This window comes from Pseudopipra pipra, chromosome 19, assembly GCF_036250125.1.
Source record: "Pseudopipra pipra isolate bDixPip1 chromosome 19, bDixPip1.hap1, whole genome shotgun sequence".
NCBI classification, from domain to species: domain Eukaryota; kingdom Metazoa; phylum Chordata; class Aves; order Passeriformes; family Pipridae; genus Pseudopipra; species Pseudopipra pipra.
Window position 1 is genome coordinate 8,232,492 of NC_087567.1, and position 16,467 is coordinate 8,248,958.

The following is a 16,467-nucleotide window of genomic DNA, read 5'->3' on the forward strand; positions in this document are numbered from 1 at the left end:
CCTTTGCCTTTTGCCTCCTGACAATGTTGAAATTAATGATCTTTGGATTTAAATTTCACATGGAGTCAAGCTGAGATGATGTACCTGCATCCAAGTTCCTTCTAAACACAGAGTTGCTGCAGCTTTTGTTCCAAGCTAATCCTTGTGTGAATCATATGGCAACGCTCAGCAGGCCTGGGCTCCTGAAGATGTTCCTCTGAGGTCAGCAATTGTCTCAAGCAAATATTTGCCACTTCATAAATCTCTGCTTGTATAGGCTGGATTCTATAGCCTCTCTTTTTGGGCAGTGCAAGATTGTACAATAGCCATCATGCATCACCGGGGAGTAACAAATTCTTTTGGAAAGGGAGAGTGGATACTCAGACTGAAACACAATGTTTTTCGTAGCCAAACTAAGTTTTAGATCAGTCAAACTGTCACTTGAAACAGAAATTTCAGGTCCAACATTTTAATGACCGAAGTTATATGTTGTAGCAGTTGACATGTGCAGCCAGTGCACTTTTGAAAAGCAAAGGGAAAGTTTGAAATATTTCGCTGAATGCATGATTATAGTGCTTGGGGAAGTTTATGTAAGACTATTTAAAATGATGACTATATTTCAAAAATTGTTATAATGAAGTGTATCAAATTTGTTCAGAAGTTAATGTTGAGTTAGAATTCCCATTTAGCCATTTGTTCCCCTTAAATATATATATATCACTAGGCATTTTATATATGGAAAATTTGATCTATGGTCATTGCAAAAGGATATGGAAAAGAACTGGCCAGTTTTATTGGATTCTGTCTGGTGTGACAATACTTTTTGGCTCACAAGTGAAAGTAATCATTCAATTTTTATTTAATATATAGCCAGAAAGTTATTCTTTAAAATAATCAACATAGCATTTTACTTTGTTTGAGTTGGAATTTCAACCAGATCATGGTTGTTAGGGGCTTTTGGGAACTAAATGGGTTAATACAGTATAAAATCCCCCCCATCTAATTAGTTAATGTTGATTATTTTAGAAATTACCTCTATTGTGTAATTCCTTCTGTATAACCTGACAGCTTTCCACTGCTGGAACTGTGTACAAAGAAACCCTAAGACATCACTGGGCACCTGAATGTCTCTATGTTGTTTATTTACAGTGTTCTTCAGATTTCTGACACAATGTTACATGACCTGGACTGATACTGCCTGAACTTGACCATTGTGCTCAATTTGGGATTAAAAACAAATGTCATAACAGCCATATCTTCTTATATAACATATATTTTTTATCATTATCTGCCTCTATTTCGAGCATTTGGGACAGCAAGTGGCTGCCTGAGTGTTTAGAGGGGCAAGGAATGAGCCTCAGCTGTGACATGTTTCAGCACTACCAAATCCAGTTGAACTCCTGCAGTTTATATCAGCCAAGGAATGGTTCCTTTCCATTGTAAAATAACTTGATTTCATTTTGATAACAATAAGAAGCTGAAAATTGCCACACTTGATGTCTTACAGCTAAGCCTGTATTTTTACTTCCCGACACGCCACGGACACGATGTTATAAGGCATTTTTAAATTCTGTAGGATGATGGGAAGATGAAGCTTTGGAGAGCACACCAGATTCTGAGAAATGTAAGAGAAAAACAGGATGGAGGGGAAGATTGGTGTGAGGAGTTGAAATTTCTTTCATTTTGTCACTGCTTATCTGCAGTCTGGGGACAGCCATTGCTCCAGACAGCTCCCATCCCATCTTGTTATTGTCCCTATCGACCAACAGTAGCTCCTTGCTATTTTCTATTTAAGGGAATGAAACAGGATGGCAAAAGCATTTCTCCAGTTAATATCTGCTGTCGTGTTCATAAGGCTCTTTATTCAAACCCCCAGTATGCCTTAGTTAAGCTGTGAAAGGGCTGTTATTTCCACTGAGCACTGTCAGCCCTCACAGCCTGATTATAGTGCCAGTTAGGATTAGATTCAGATTCATCATTCAAGAGGCAAAGAACTGGGATAGAGAGAGGAGAGATGCTATGGGAGGATGGTAATGGGAAAAGTGAAATATTTTAGCCTGTTACCCTCTAGTCTGCCTGGCTCTTGCAGGCAGAGGGGGCCAAGTGAGAGATAAATGTATGTGGTTTTAAACAAACTTCATAACTTGTAGCTAAACATCAGTTATAGATATTAATTAGCTCCCTGTCTCTGCTATTTTGTTATGAACCTCTGTCCACTTTCTGGCCCACTTTTCATTAGGTTGACTAATAGTGGATTTTTAAATGAATTAAAAACGAAGTGCCCTGCAGGAACGTGTGGAGAGCAGAGGTGACAGCAATGCACTGCTTTAGTGGGAGCCAGAAGCTGCATGTTGAGAGTAACTGTGGTCATTGTTGCAGGGGATTTTATTTCCTTTGAAAAGTTTTACTGAGCTTAATATTGCTGCTGAGAAAGGTGATGTTTTAGACTTCGTATTTCAGTTGTTGACTGAAATATGTTGACTAAATACACACTGAAGTGTATTTAGTTGTAAACTGAGCAAGCTCTCTGTAAACCATGTCTCAGTCCTTACATTTTCAAACACCTACTCACGGGTCTTACCTCATCAAACCCAGCTATTTATGCATACAAACGTGTTGATTGGCTTTCCTTGCTTTCTACCAATGAGGTAGAAAGACTCCTGCTTTCAGGACACTGATGGATTTATTCATGTTACCAATAAAATACGTAAGGTACCACAGTCCTTTCAAAGTGCCCAGCCAGCTTTATTGGGGCTTTTATCCTGCTCACAAACTTTGCCTTACAGGACCAGGTTTCAGCACTGATAGACTTCTCAACAAGTGGTTGGATTGTTTAATTCATGTTAGTTAGGCCCTTACATTTCTTAAAGAGGGTTCTTAGATTTATCTTAGAATTTCAAATTAATATTATAAAAGGGTTTTGTTGGGACAGAAAGGGAACATAATCCAAAAGCCTCTAAAATTAATGGAAGTATTTAGCTGATTTCAATGAGCTTTGAATTTAACTGTCAAAGGATGGTTCAGAAAATTAATTAGCTTATTTAAATAGAAACCACATTTATGAAACTGATAATAAGTTCTTCTGTCTTGCTAAAAAGCACATGGTCTCTAGGATCAGAATCCTGAAATATTCAGTACTCAGTAATGTAGCTGAAATAGTAGCTCCTACTGCATTTTACTCTTTTTTTTTGTTCTTAGAGATTGAAATTACATATAAAACCCAAGACACTCAATGGTCAAACATGGGAATGGGACTAAGCAGGGTCAGCTGCTAATCATGCCTCTAACACTTTGTAACTAAACCCAGAGATAACTATCATCTCTTCATCCTTCTGTTTCCTCTGTGTCTTATTTATTTATAGTGAAAGCCTGAAAGGGCAAGTATTCTCTCTTGCTGAGTGTTTGTAGAGCACGTAGCCCCACTTTCAGCAGGGGCCTCTTGATACTGTAGTAATAAAAATAAACAATTAACACCCAGAATAATTGCTTTAATTAGATGTTTTAGAGCTGACCAACTTCTGATTATGGCAGAAATGTGCCGTGCTGGCTGCTGTACAGGGGGCAGAATAACTGGTTTGTTCCTTAAGCTTGCCAACAATAGTCTTTTGAACTGGAGTTATTAACCTTTATTCCCCCTGAACTGAAATGCAATACCAGTGTGGTAACAAACAGAACAAAAATGCAAGCCATGTGTCCATGCATCACTAAATGGTTTTATTCTGAAAAAAACCCAACAAAATCTATTACATTAGGGATCTCCACAGATCATAATTCAGTCCTGGTTCTCAACACATTCTCTATCATTTTCTTCATGCTTCCGTATCACAAGATTAAAGAGTAATTTCCTTAAGATCCAGAATTTTTCTCATTTCTGGAAGTTCTGATTTATGTTCATAGTTCTCTGCTTTGTAGAGTTGAGAAAAAAAAATTGTTCACAGCTGGTCATTTGTAAAGTTCTAATTTGCAATGGGTGAAAGTTTTTAGGGTCAGGCTCGATGGAGCTCTGAGCAACCTGGTCTAGGGGAAGGTGTCCCTGCACATGGCAGGGGCTTGGAACAAGAGGAGCTTTAAGGTGCCTTCCAACCCAAACCATTCTAAGGTTCCATGATTTTTACTAAGTTTGTGTTGTTAATTTTCAGTAGCTCAGTGCTACAACACAAAATGTGCCCCATGTTTGGTAAGGGTGGAAGGCTGGAGAGAAACACCTTGGTTTTGTCCAAAGATTGACTGGAATCCTCTGCTGTGCCTTTCTTTCTGCTGAGACCAAGGAAATTCTTGCAGACAATAAAAAAACAGACTGAGGGTTAGAAGTGTAGAGTAAATCAGATAAATTATTTCCTTCCCTTAATGAAACACGAATAGTTTGTACAAGATTCTGCAGGTGAAATTCATCATTAATGGTTTCCTGTTCTTTGGTTAAATCTGAAACAGGAATGCAGAGCTTCCGAAAGTTCTCACTCATAGTTTCTTACTGTGACCACTGAGAAGGGCTTCCACCATCCTTCCTTGTGTGTGAGGCAGCTCAGAAGGCATTTCATAAAATAAGACCCTGTTCTTCTGAACAAAGAGTATTTTAAAACAGTGGCTTTCAGAAATCTGCCTTTCTTGGGAGTCACTTCATTTTTTGATTTAAAGGTTGGACTCAGAGATTTGTACAGGAAGAACTGGATTATTAACATGCAAAACTAGGCACCAGCAGACACATAATATACCTGTCTCAAGGTATTTTTGAAATGTCACCTAAAGTAGTTAATAGCTAATAGAAAAACTCTGCAGAGGAAGCTGGGGTGTCAGATTCTGTGTGCTAGCACATGCAGCAGCTCTGTGTGGTCACTTTGAACGCTCAGAACCAGACAATTTATTCCACTTTCTAAAGATTTGGGGTATAGTGAGCAGATTAACACAGGGAATTACTTCTGTAACTTTATATCCCAGTGTAATTTGAAGTAACTTCCTGGATAGACAAATGCAACAGAAAATGAAACAGAAGCAAAGGAACAGGCAGAAGCCAAGCAAGCCCCAGTTTGCAACGCAGACTGCAAAGCTGGAAGAAAAAAAAACCAGTTTCCATCTGGCTGAACATAAAGGAAACACGACCCATAAAAGGGGATATTGAGATCTCCTACAGGTTCAAACGAGGACAGCTCTGCATCCTTAGAGAAGCCAGGACCAAACTTGTATGGGAAGAAATATAAAAATAGCCTGTCAGCAACTTTGTGGTTTTGTTTTCATGTTCTCCAAGACAATCACTGGTGGCAGACAGACCACCCCAGTTTGCATCTGACTAATCTGCATTGGAGGCTTAAAAATGAAATACAGTTTTCCCCTAGTTTCTCCTAGATCTCCCAGTTGATAGTTTGTGGGGAGGGCTTTTATTTGGCATATTTGGTCAGATGTTAGGTTGGTTAGGAAGAAGTGGTAAAAATAAATTATTTGCTAACCACTATGAAAATTAAATGCATCCCCATCTATGAGAAAGGATCTTCTTATGTAATTCTGTCTTAGTGTGCTCAACCATTTGTCCCTCCCAAAGTGCTGTGGATGTAGGAGTGGGACCTAAAGGTTCCACAGCCACCTTTTCTCCCTTGCTTAAATGCCCCACTGTAGCTAGAAATAAAAACATTAGAAATGGCTCACATAGGCCAGGCACCTGAGCACATCTTTAACTGTTATAATCTGATTTTTTCAGAGATTGTTATCTAAAAGAATTCCAAAGGGACATGAAAGGGAAAAACAGTTCATAGGTGGGTCCAGTATCAGCAGGGACACCAATCCATGGCTCTGCTGCCACACTTACTACTAATAGTAGCTACATAATGTTACAGCCTGAGCCTTCCTGTGCCAGCCCCAGCTCCATCTCCTTGGAAATCTCTTTGCAGCACTTCTTGTGGAAGAGGGGAAGCCAACTTGGAGTTAACTCTGTTTGCCATGAATGGAGTAGTGCCCCTTCATTAGGTCACACAACAAACTCATAAAACAATAAAAATAAATCTGATTTTCATTCCTATTTTGTTCCAGAAAAGTTCTTTTGTGTAAATGAATGTTGTGGTTCTTTTTCCAAGAATGATGTGGCTTCATGGGACAGGGAATGGTGTCTTCTGAGTTTACATGGAAATTGCCAAGAAAAAGACAAAAGAAAAATTGTATTTTCCTCATTTAGAAGTCACTCCAGGAGGCTGATTTCTCAAGAGCATAAACCTCTGCCACATGATTTTATTTTGTGCTTTTCACAACTGATTAGGGAAGATAATTCTGGAGAATTTTAAAGAAGAAAATGAGAAAAATACAAAGTCATAACCAGGAATAAGAATGGAATCTTAACTATCATCTGTAAATACACTGCCTTGATAAAGGAGCGTGCCTACTGGCATTTTCTCTTTCAGACTGAAAACTAACTCAATATAGATAATTTGCTAGATTTTTCCCTTGAAAAGTTGAGCTCTGACCCTGGCTATTACCACAAAAAACCATTTAAAATTCACATCCCTGATGTTGTATTTAAAGCCCTTCCCTTTCCAAGCATCAGCTGACCAAGATATTTCAGCTTGTCCCTAAATATAAGCAGATTATTCAATTGTGCTGAAGTGGCTGTGTGAATTTCTACTCCAAAAAGAAGGGCTCGTGCTTTCAAGTATCTTTTTTAAATGCTTCTAAAATCTTCAACCATATTGACTGAGAAGAATTTTAGAAAAGAGACTCGTGCAGTAGGAGATTCCAGTGTTGTGTTACTCACTGCTGTAGTGATGCTCACCTACTTGATCTAAGAAATCAGGATCTGGGCCAAATCTTGTGAGTGTTTTACGGCCTAGAATTTCACAGTTTGCAAATGGAAATCTGTTGCTCTGAAACTTTCAGCTTGTCTTCAGGCTGTCAAAGCTCAGAGAGAACCCAAAAACTGGCTGAGAACCCAAAAACTGGCTGAGAACCCAAACCCCCAAAATTTTCACCAAACTGCAAAATGAGTTGAGGTTTTCTTGTCATGATGTGTAATGATACTGATATTTACAGCAGAAAATACTCCTTTCCTAGCTAGAACTGTAAAGCTTTTAAAATAAGCTTCTTCAACTTAAATATGGTGACATCTATGAACTTCTGCCAATTTTTATCAGCAGAATCATTGGTTCCCTGGAAATAAATCCTACAAGCCTCTTGAGAAAGCACTTTAGAATTCAGAAATGTCCAAATTCCTAATTGTGATCAATAAAGGATTCTTCAGCTGGCAGAATAACTTCTCCATTTATATGTGCTTTCTCTACACACCAATTTTGTTGACATCAGTGGATTCTGTACATGAACCAGGACTACCAGACAGTGGAGTAATGGCTTGAGCAGCAAGAACAATTTTTCAGTAATTGAGCTTGCATATGGAGTAGTGAAGAATTTACATGGTTACAGATGTTGTAGAAGATTAAATATAAAGGCACTGTTACCTGCAGGGATGAAATCCATCTTGCCAGCCCGTTGGAAGACTCGTGAGAAGGAATTTCCTGTTGTGGCCAATTCCACCTCTCCTCCCTCCGCCCCCATTACGTCTTTGCCGCTCCTGCTCCTCCAGCTCCATCCGAATATATTTTCTCTACGGCACATTTAGTTATCAATCAACAGGAATCTCAGCTGCTGTTGTGCTTGGTGGACAAACTGTTCTTTCTTTACACTAACAAGGAATGCCTGAAATAGTCAGACACACAGCACTGATTGATGCAGCTACGGTTTATACACCTAGATTCAGACAGTCTGCAACTGCCAGAATTAATGGCTTATTATTAGGAAAATACTTCTGCTAGACTTATAATTTAAAGCCATTTAAATGTCTCAGGCATAATCACTGAAGTTCAAGTTTTAGCTCGTAAAGTGCTTGATGGTGTGAATTAGACACGTCTGCCTGTCTCAGGTGCATTTGCTCTTAATGTTTTTGCTTTTTAAATGGGGGTTTTGTATTTGTAGAATGTGATATCTGGGGTAATCAAGATTGATGCACAGCTTTCTATAGATTACAGAATGTCCCCACCTTATATCACTGAGCAAAAGAGAAAACTGTTTCTCTTTCACTGAGTCACACCCAGCCCAAGCAGAGTCTGGGTCTCCTGGGAATGCAGCTCCCACTGTTCAGTCCTCAAAGGATAGCAGTGTTCTGGTATTAACTTCAGAGAGGGAGGAGTAATTAAAAAGTGAAATGCAGACTTTCTCACTCCATAAGCTACAAAGGCAGGGCAGGGAAGGACACAGCAGGCAGCATCAGAGGTGGGAGCTGTGTCTCACTTATCGTGCCAGGGAAAAGCATCTTGAGGGGCTCTTGCAATGAGCACAGTTCTACAGGGCTGAGTACAAAACATCCAAACTTCAAACCAGAATATTAATGGTCTGATTGAGGGGAAACTGGAAGAAAGATGAGGGGACCTAAAAAGTTTAGGATAGTTTAAGTTGTTGCAGGAACAGAGAATGACCAGATGTTCTTGCTTACAGCCTTGACTTGTCTGGTTATCTCAGCTCGGTGAGTGCCCACTGCTCAGGGAGAGCGCCGAGAGCCCATCCCTGAAGGGATCCTACATTTGCTGTGGTCTTGGCAAAAGCAACAACTGCTGCTTCTCCTGGATTTATTCTCTGACATAATCCAGAATTAAGGGCCCCAAAGAGAACACGTTGGCAATGAACGGTACCAAGTGAAGTGTGACAGGAATAAGATGCTGCACAAACAGGGGCTGTGGGACAAGTAGCTCAGTTTTGCCACACACGTGCTTGTTGCCTTTACCTGGCTCTCTTAACCTAATGGTTGGCCTTTCTGGTTTATATAGGAGAGTTTAAGTTTGTGACTGGCTTTCATCATGAAAATGAAGCATGATTTAAAAGCTCCAGCAGCACAAAAAGCAGAATATTGAGCTGTGGAAAGCCTGCCCAAAGGCTGCATTAGCCTGAGTGCTCAGAAACAGTGCACGGGCTGCCCAGTTGGGTGAAAACAGAAAAACATGAGGGACTAAAAAAGGGATTGTGGCTCTAACTGAGATTCAAAGCACAAGGCTGTGTGTTGTCTAAGCAACAGTCTGCACCCAGAAAAAGCTGTCAAACAGAGCTGGGTTTGCTCAACTCACCGTGTGTGGTTTGCAGTGTTCAGCACAGAGCACCGGGGTGCCCACGCAGGGACAGTCTCTTACATGGTGTTGAACTGTAAATGGCTGTAGCTTTGACACCTGTGTTAATGCAGCACTTTGAGGTGGTGTTGCTGGGGAAAACTGTAAGAGAAAATTACCAGTGCACTTAAGGAAGCTTTTTAACTGATGGAGTTCTGCTAGCTAACTAAAAGAACTTGTTTGGGAATATCTAACATTTCAAAATATTCATAAAGGCTGGTGGAAATATTTATTTATTTATCAACTACTGGATGTCTTGTTACCTCTATTCTGTTGTAGCCTGGTCAATCAGCACATCTGCTTGAATCATGTAAAGGTTTTTGTGAATTGATAAGCTGAAAAAAGTGCTGTATGCTGAGAAGCAGATTTTTTTTCTTACAAATTTTATGCTTTAAAACCACAAGTTCTGTTATTTTAGCAGTCCTCTTTCGAAAGAGAATGTTTTTCATGGTCCACTATCCCGCTCTCTCTGTCATCAGTAATGAGAATTAAAAGGTCTCAACACTAAGGCATTTTCATCTTGTGCTATTCATCAGCTTTCAAAGAGAGAGAAAGGACTTAGGGTTGATCTGGGAGGGAATCAGAGGCCTCTGGTAACTTTGAGAACATGTGGGGCTGCATCCAGGGCTATCTGTGTACCAGGGTGCACAGTGACACTCCTCCAGCTTGGCTGGAAAAACAGATTATTTGGAAAAACAGATTATTCTGCTGCTCTTGCAGAGAACATCTTTTTCTTCTTTTCTCCACTGGACTCCTGGTAGCTGAGCTTAAAGTGCTGCTGTGTAGGGCACAGCACTGGCTGTGGCAGACCATTGTCCCTGGGTTTGTCAGAGCACTCAGTCACTCTGTGAGTGAGCGGGGGGGGTTCAGTTTATCCCTGTTCTCTTCCCACAGGAGCTGCTTCTGAAAAGGTTCTTTTAACTGGAGCAGTGGCAGGGAAAGCACAGTTAGTATTGATTCCTCAGCTCATCCAAGGCAAAATCTTGTTTCGTGTTGTCTAGATAATTCGAGGCATCCTTTATAACCACGACTTTCAGACACCCCTCAGAAAGGAAAGAATTCTGGAGCCTTTTTTTTAAAGTGAATTCAGATATAAGTCCTTTCCATTTAGCCAGTCTTGCTGAATCTCAATGCATGTGCTGTATTTAAATGAAGCATAACTTTCTTCTCTATTTATTTACATTTCATTTATTTCAGAAATAAATTCCTTCTATAGTCAGTGACAATATGCAAGTGTATTTTTTTTAAAATCTGGCTCTGAGTAGTTAATATACTTTTATACAAATTAGGGCTAAATTAATGATATGTTTGCACAAGGAACACTAGGACTGTTTGCACTCTCACAGCACTAGGAAGTTCATGCAAGGACATATTTCTTATTTTTATTTAACATCCCAAATTTTGTTGACTCAGAGTCTTAAGGTTAATAGGCATATTTATAAATATAACCACATCAATCTATATTGTGGCTCTCAGTAAGTGCTAGAGAGGAGTTATTTGCACAGGAAGCTAAGACAAATTAACTAAAGATATGATTTGAAAGTATATTAGTTAAAGTGCATTAAAGCTTGGTGTGAATGTTCTCATTCAGAAACAAAGTGACTGTAGTTCACTTTACCTTAATGCACTTTAAATTCACACCTTTCAGCTAATTTAGCTTAACTTCCTGTGTGGACAAGCCTTAAGATTGTTCCCATTAAATGGCTGTGCTGAGCTTTATTTTCTACTTCTTAAATCCAAACACGTAAAATAGTCTTATGTTCTAAAGAGACTGTTTTAAAAAGAGAATTTGTTACGAGTTTTCCAGGCATGGCATTTGCTCGAGTGGGGTATTAGCTGGTAAATTTTAGGTTATAGTATGTTTTTTAACTTTTATTTTCAATTTCAGGGATGAGATTAGTGAGAGATAGAATGTATTTATCAAACAAAAATCATAAGGCACTATAGAAAGCACATAAAACTATGACAAATCATACCCAGTGAGTCTATTTTCACTTGGGAGTCTACTGGAGCAGAGCTTGAACAATTGTTTGAAGGATTTCTGAACTTCAATGCTCTGCAGAGAAGGTGCTGCACATACACAGATCAATGCACCAGCACAGCCACAGTGGTTGATGCTCCGAGGATGTGAGACTTGGAGTGGGGACACCCACACAGAGCTCTGCCCAGGAAGCCTTGGCACTAACATGGCAAAGCACAGACATTTGCTGTTTAAAACAACCCATTTCCTCTCAGTGTTCAGCAGTAATTTTGGTGTAGGTATTCCACCTTCAAGATGGATGTTTCATCATTATTTATTACACTGTAACCCTTTGTGTATTTTGGGGTACTTAAAGTGTATGAACTACTCACCCTACTTCTCAGCATAGATTTTTCACTAGTTTAGGTTTAGGTTAGTATCCTTTTATTCTTGTGTCTGTTTTCAGATAATTGTTCTTCTCACTTCCATTAAAAGCAGAGTATTTCAAGCAACAGAGCTCTGCTCACAAAAACATTTGGTTTGCAAATTGTTTAACGTTATTTGACATGTCAGGCTCTTCTTAATGTTACATATCTCTAATATCAGGGATGTAGGCACGACTGACACAACTCTCACTAACTGAAGTTTAATCTCTGGGATGTGAATTTATCCAGTTTACTCACAGTGACATTATTTCCCCTTCCCAGCACTGGTGCTTCTGCATTCTCTGTGTGTTGCTGTCTCAGGAACAAGGATGTGAACCAGTGGTTGGATCTGCAGGGACTGTTGGTCCTGATCCAGGAGCCCACCTGAGCTTCCACTTAATATTTAAGTACTTAAGTGGTCTCCTTGTTTTCAGTGGAACTACTGAGACTTTTGAGGCGTTAAAGAAAATCATGTGCCTATAATGCTTTCCAGGGTTAGGAGCAGAATGCTGAACACATTTTAGGGTTTAGCACTATGCATTTTACTCTGCTGATGACATGAACTTTAACCAGGGAGTGTGTGTTACAGTTGCCAGCTGTTATCCACCGTGCTCCAACTTGATCCGAGCTGGCAGGTGGCTCCAAGGAGACTGTGTGGCAGCTGATAGCTGAGTACATGTTTAATAAAAATTGTAATTCTGCTCTTCAGATAATGCTAAAAAGGCTCCAGTTTTCTTTATCATACTCTTTTCACCATTTGTCTCACTGTTCAGATTTTTAGGAAGTGGTAAAACAATCTTTAGAGCAATCTTTATTAACTTTTTCTCACTTCAAACATAACTTCTGTTCCCTCTTTGCATTTTTGATAGAAGTCACAAATCGTTTGAGAAAATGAAACTCCCAAGTAATTCCAGTAAAACCAGTAATTCCTGATGGCCTTTTCCATAAAAATCAAACCCTAGTGAAATAGAAGAATAATATATTAAATTGTACATTTTAAAACGGGTAAGCAATAAGCAATAGTAGATATGGTAGTGAGATACATTGCCAAAGACCAGCTTTTTCACACATCTACTAAGTAAGATAAAATACATTAATTGGTGCCTGAAAATGTATTTGTATTTCATATGTACTAGAAGGTTTACAGTGTACAAAGGAAATTAAAAGCCTCTGGCATCATTAATGGCTCACATATTTGCAAGACCGTTTTGCCACTGGGAATTAAGATAATAATAATGTTTTCTGTGAGTTTGACAGTAATATGGTGCCATCTCTTGAATCATAAACACAGAATACCATGGAGCTAATATGCCTTAATAAACAGAGGCAAGAAGCATTGTACAGATATTATTTGTGCTGCAGGATCACCCACAGACCCTATTTGATTAGGTTTTCCCCCCAAGAAGGGGAGCTTGCTGTGCAGACAGATGATGGATGAGGGTGGAAGGGGTCAGAGAAACAGGAAGCGACTTGGGCACAGTCACATAACAAGAATAGAAACGAAGTCTCCTCGCTCCCAAGCCCAGTGTGGTATCCAGTGTGGTGTCCAGCATTCCACACTGCTGCTCCCTCGGTGTTAGTTCTTAAGCTCAACCACTGCTTGAAATCTGAGCCCACCTCCCCTGGATGTGACAATAAGCACCACCAAAGTTTTCAGTAGGTAAGTTGAATGGGCAGGTTTAGCATATTTTTTAGCAAGTGTAATATCAGGTTTCTAATTTAGTCTGCAGAGACCATCATTCCTGTTGCATTTTAACACCAAAATAGCACATCAGGCAAAATGAATTTGGCAGAAATAGTGAGTTTATCATCTCTGTGTTTCCTCTGTACATGTGAGAGGTTCAAAGTTGCATTTCTAGTTTCTTCACAGACAAAAGTGTAGTGTGTGGGAAGGCCTGTAAACTAGTGATGTCTGCAGCCAAATTTTTAGATTTAGGGATGGTTGTCAAAGGAAACCTTTTTTTCAAACTGTTTTAGCTTCAAGAGAAATAATTAACTTGTGCCAGCTTTTAAGCTAAAGTCATAAATGCTGCAGACTCTTTTCCCTGGTACACCCTGTTCATCTTAAAATCAGTATTTTGTTAAAAAAAAAAAAAAAAGAAAAAAGAAAGAAAGTCAATCCTGTTGTTCTGAATCAAACACATAATTTTATGGCAAGCTTCTGTAGTGAGAGGTGGAGCAGTGAGATTGCTTCCTTTATGATGCAGTGTGAGTGTAGCAAAGGATTCAGGGAGAGAGATGAAGTGTCCCATAGCTACAAGAAACCTTCTCCATGTTCTATACATGTACATTATCTCACAATTCCAGTAGGGGAATGTTTAGCTGTTATACTTGAGTCATGTTTTAACATTATAGTCATTACAGTGACTCGGGAATTTCTTGGGGAACAATTCTTCCCACTGGCATTTACTGCGAAGGAACACTGGATACCACACCCCCAGATTTTCCTTTCTGGATAAAAACTTTATCTGCCAAGATTTTGACCTATTCATTTATCCAGGCTCTCTGGTAGCACAGGAGGCCACCTGGAGCATCAGTGACTGTGTCCACACACAGCTGTAGTGAGATGGTTCTTACAAGAAGCCCTTGAGTACGTGCCCTGTTCACTTGTTGTCTGCCTGAGGCTGAGCTGACACTTCCCAGAAGTTTTGGACAGACCTGCCCTACCTCACACGTGCTTTCAATTCTGGGTGCACCCCCTCAGTAAGTCAAGTCTTTCAGGAAGCATCTGAGCTGCTCCACAAGCTCTGTATATTTTTCCCTGTTTTGTTCCTTGTGTGCACAACAATGATCCCCCCTAGAGCGGGTCTGACGTGACATTTCCAAGGTGCTGAGCTGGGACTGCACAGGTGTTGCCCAGCACAGGTGTAAGTATTTCAGTCTGGATTTCCTACAGCAACCCCAAAAGCTGTGGCTTATGTTTGGCTGAAACAGTTGCAATCAGAAAAAGCACCGAGTTGTTACTGTATGGACCGACTGGAGATGAGGGAGAGAAGGAACACCTCAAGTCAAGGGGGTCAGATTTGCACGGGGCAGCCCTGAGGACACACTCAGGCTGCAGCAACATCAAACACAGCCCTGATCCACACACGGGGGATTTGAATGCTTAGGAGAGAGTTGCAACTTGTGCTTCACTTGCAGAGTTTTTTAGGAATTACTTTTCCTCTGAAATACGGAAGAAAATTCATTCCTGAATTTCCATAGAAGAAAGACAACCTTTATTTTAATTGCTGATGGAAATAAATTTCATTGTGCAGCCACTCTTATTCACAGTTTATTTGGAGCACGTGTCCTATCAACATACTAAATTCTCTGTTTACTAAAATAATATATTCAGAAGTGGCTGGCTTTTACTTGTTTCAGACTTCATTGTCTGCTCTTCTGAAAATTTATTTGCTTTAGAAATTACACTTGCATGCAAGTTGTTGTCAGATAATAATTACAGCCAAAATACACCAAAGCCATGGCTCTCATGTTTGCATTCTGTATTCCTTCACTATCCACTAAGGCAAATTAATTACACTGTGTTTCTTTTGCAAGTCAGCAGGAGGTAAATTGGTATGGTAGAAATGAAAGGGAAGAGTTTAAAAGAAAATTGTCAATCAATTTGTTAAGTTTTAATTTCTCTTTGCTGCATCGTTTCGCAATATCAGAGCCTGAAAATGAAATGCCTGTCACTGCTCTGGGCATTGTCCTGGTGCTGCTGGCACAGGAACTGTTAGTGGTGAGAGAAAATGCCAGATGGCTTTTAGAATGGCAGCTAAAGGGCACCATGAGGACTGAAAAATGTGTTTAATTTCTAATGGGCTTCATCATTCATTATATTTAAGAGATACTGAATAACATGGACTTGATTTACTTTTTTTTTTTTTTGAGGCTTCTTGTATCTTGGTCTTTGCACATGGAGGGGGTGGGGAATTCCATCTTAATTTTTTCATGAAAATGGTCTTTAGGCTTGAGTTTATATAAATTAAAAAGTGCAGTGTTGTAGAGTGTGTGTATTGCTCCTACTCTTTACACCTTGGTTTAGATTAAAGAACTGAAGGATGAGGCAGAAGCACAATATGGACATACAAAGGGGAGAGACACCTGGGTTGAAAGGAGCAGCAAATATTAGAAAAGCTTTTTTTTTTCACTTTATTTTCTTTATTTTGTTTTATATTTATATTTAGGGGCAAGTCTGGGAAGTTCACAAAACTCATATGTAATAATTCTGGTTCCTTCATTGAAGGGGTTAAAGATCTGACTCTGATCTGAACCTTCAATACAAGTACAAACTGAAAGATGTAAATCTGATCTCACAAGTCTAGACATAACTGCCAACTGCTTTTAGCCATTGGTCTGTATTGATTTTTATGTTCTTAGTTTTATTTAATGAACAGGTTATTTTTCCCTTCCTCTGTAATTCTGACCTTATTCAGTAGAATCTCAATCTGCAACTCCCCTTTAACGTTCAAAAAGATCTCTCCCAAAACAGGTTCAGAAAGCAGTTTCCTGTGCGTTTTTATGAGGATGTTATGAAAATTAGAGTTGCATTTTTGACCCCATTTAATCTCCAAGCATCTGGCTTGCACTGTTCTGTTTGGTGATGTTTCTTTCCCCCAATATGACTTTGATAAATACTTCTGGTAGGCTGCTTCCCCTCTGCAATTCAAAGCATTAGAGTTATTTACTACACTCCTGCAAACTTTCCTATTGTTTCCACTGTCCTTTGTATCAAATAAGTTGAAGAACTGCACCAGCTTTGCAGGAGATTGATTATGTGGCTGTTGATGGCTGCTTCTTTGGTAGTTTTGAATTTCAGTGCAGAGTAAGAAGAACTGTGCAAGTACTATAAAATTATATCTTTCTTGCTTTTATTTTCCCTTTGCACATGATGCTTTTATTAAGATGATATACTATTTTTATTTGCCATGAAATCTTAGTTCTACAAAACTAATTTAGTTCAGATGGAAATACTTGACATATGAATTTTTAA

The 16,467-nt window shown here is 39.4% G+C and overlaps 1 protein-coding gene across 3 annotated transcripts in view; it reads left to right on the forward strand.

Moving 5' to 3' along the window:
* ANKFN1 (ankyrin repeat and fibronectin type III domain containing 1) overlaps positions 1-16,467 on the forward strand; it is a 132,226-nt gene that overhangs the window by 25,117 nt on the left and 90,642 nt on the right. The window lies entirely within an intron of this gene.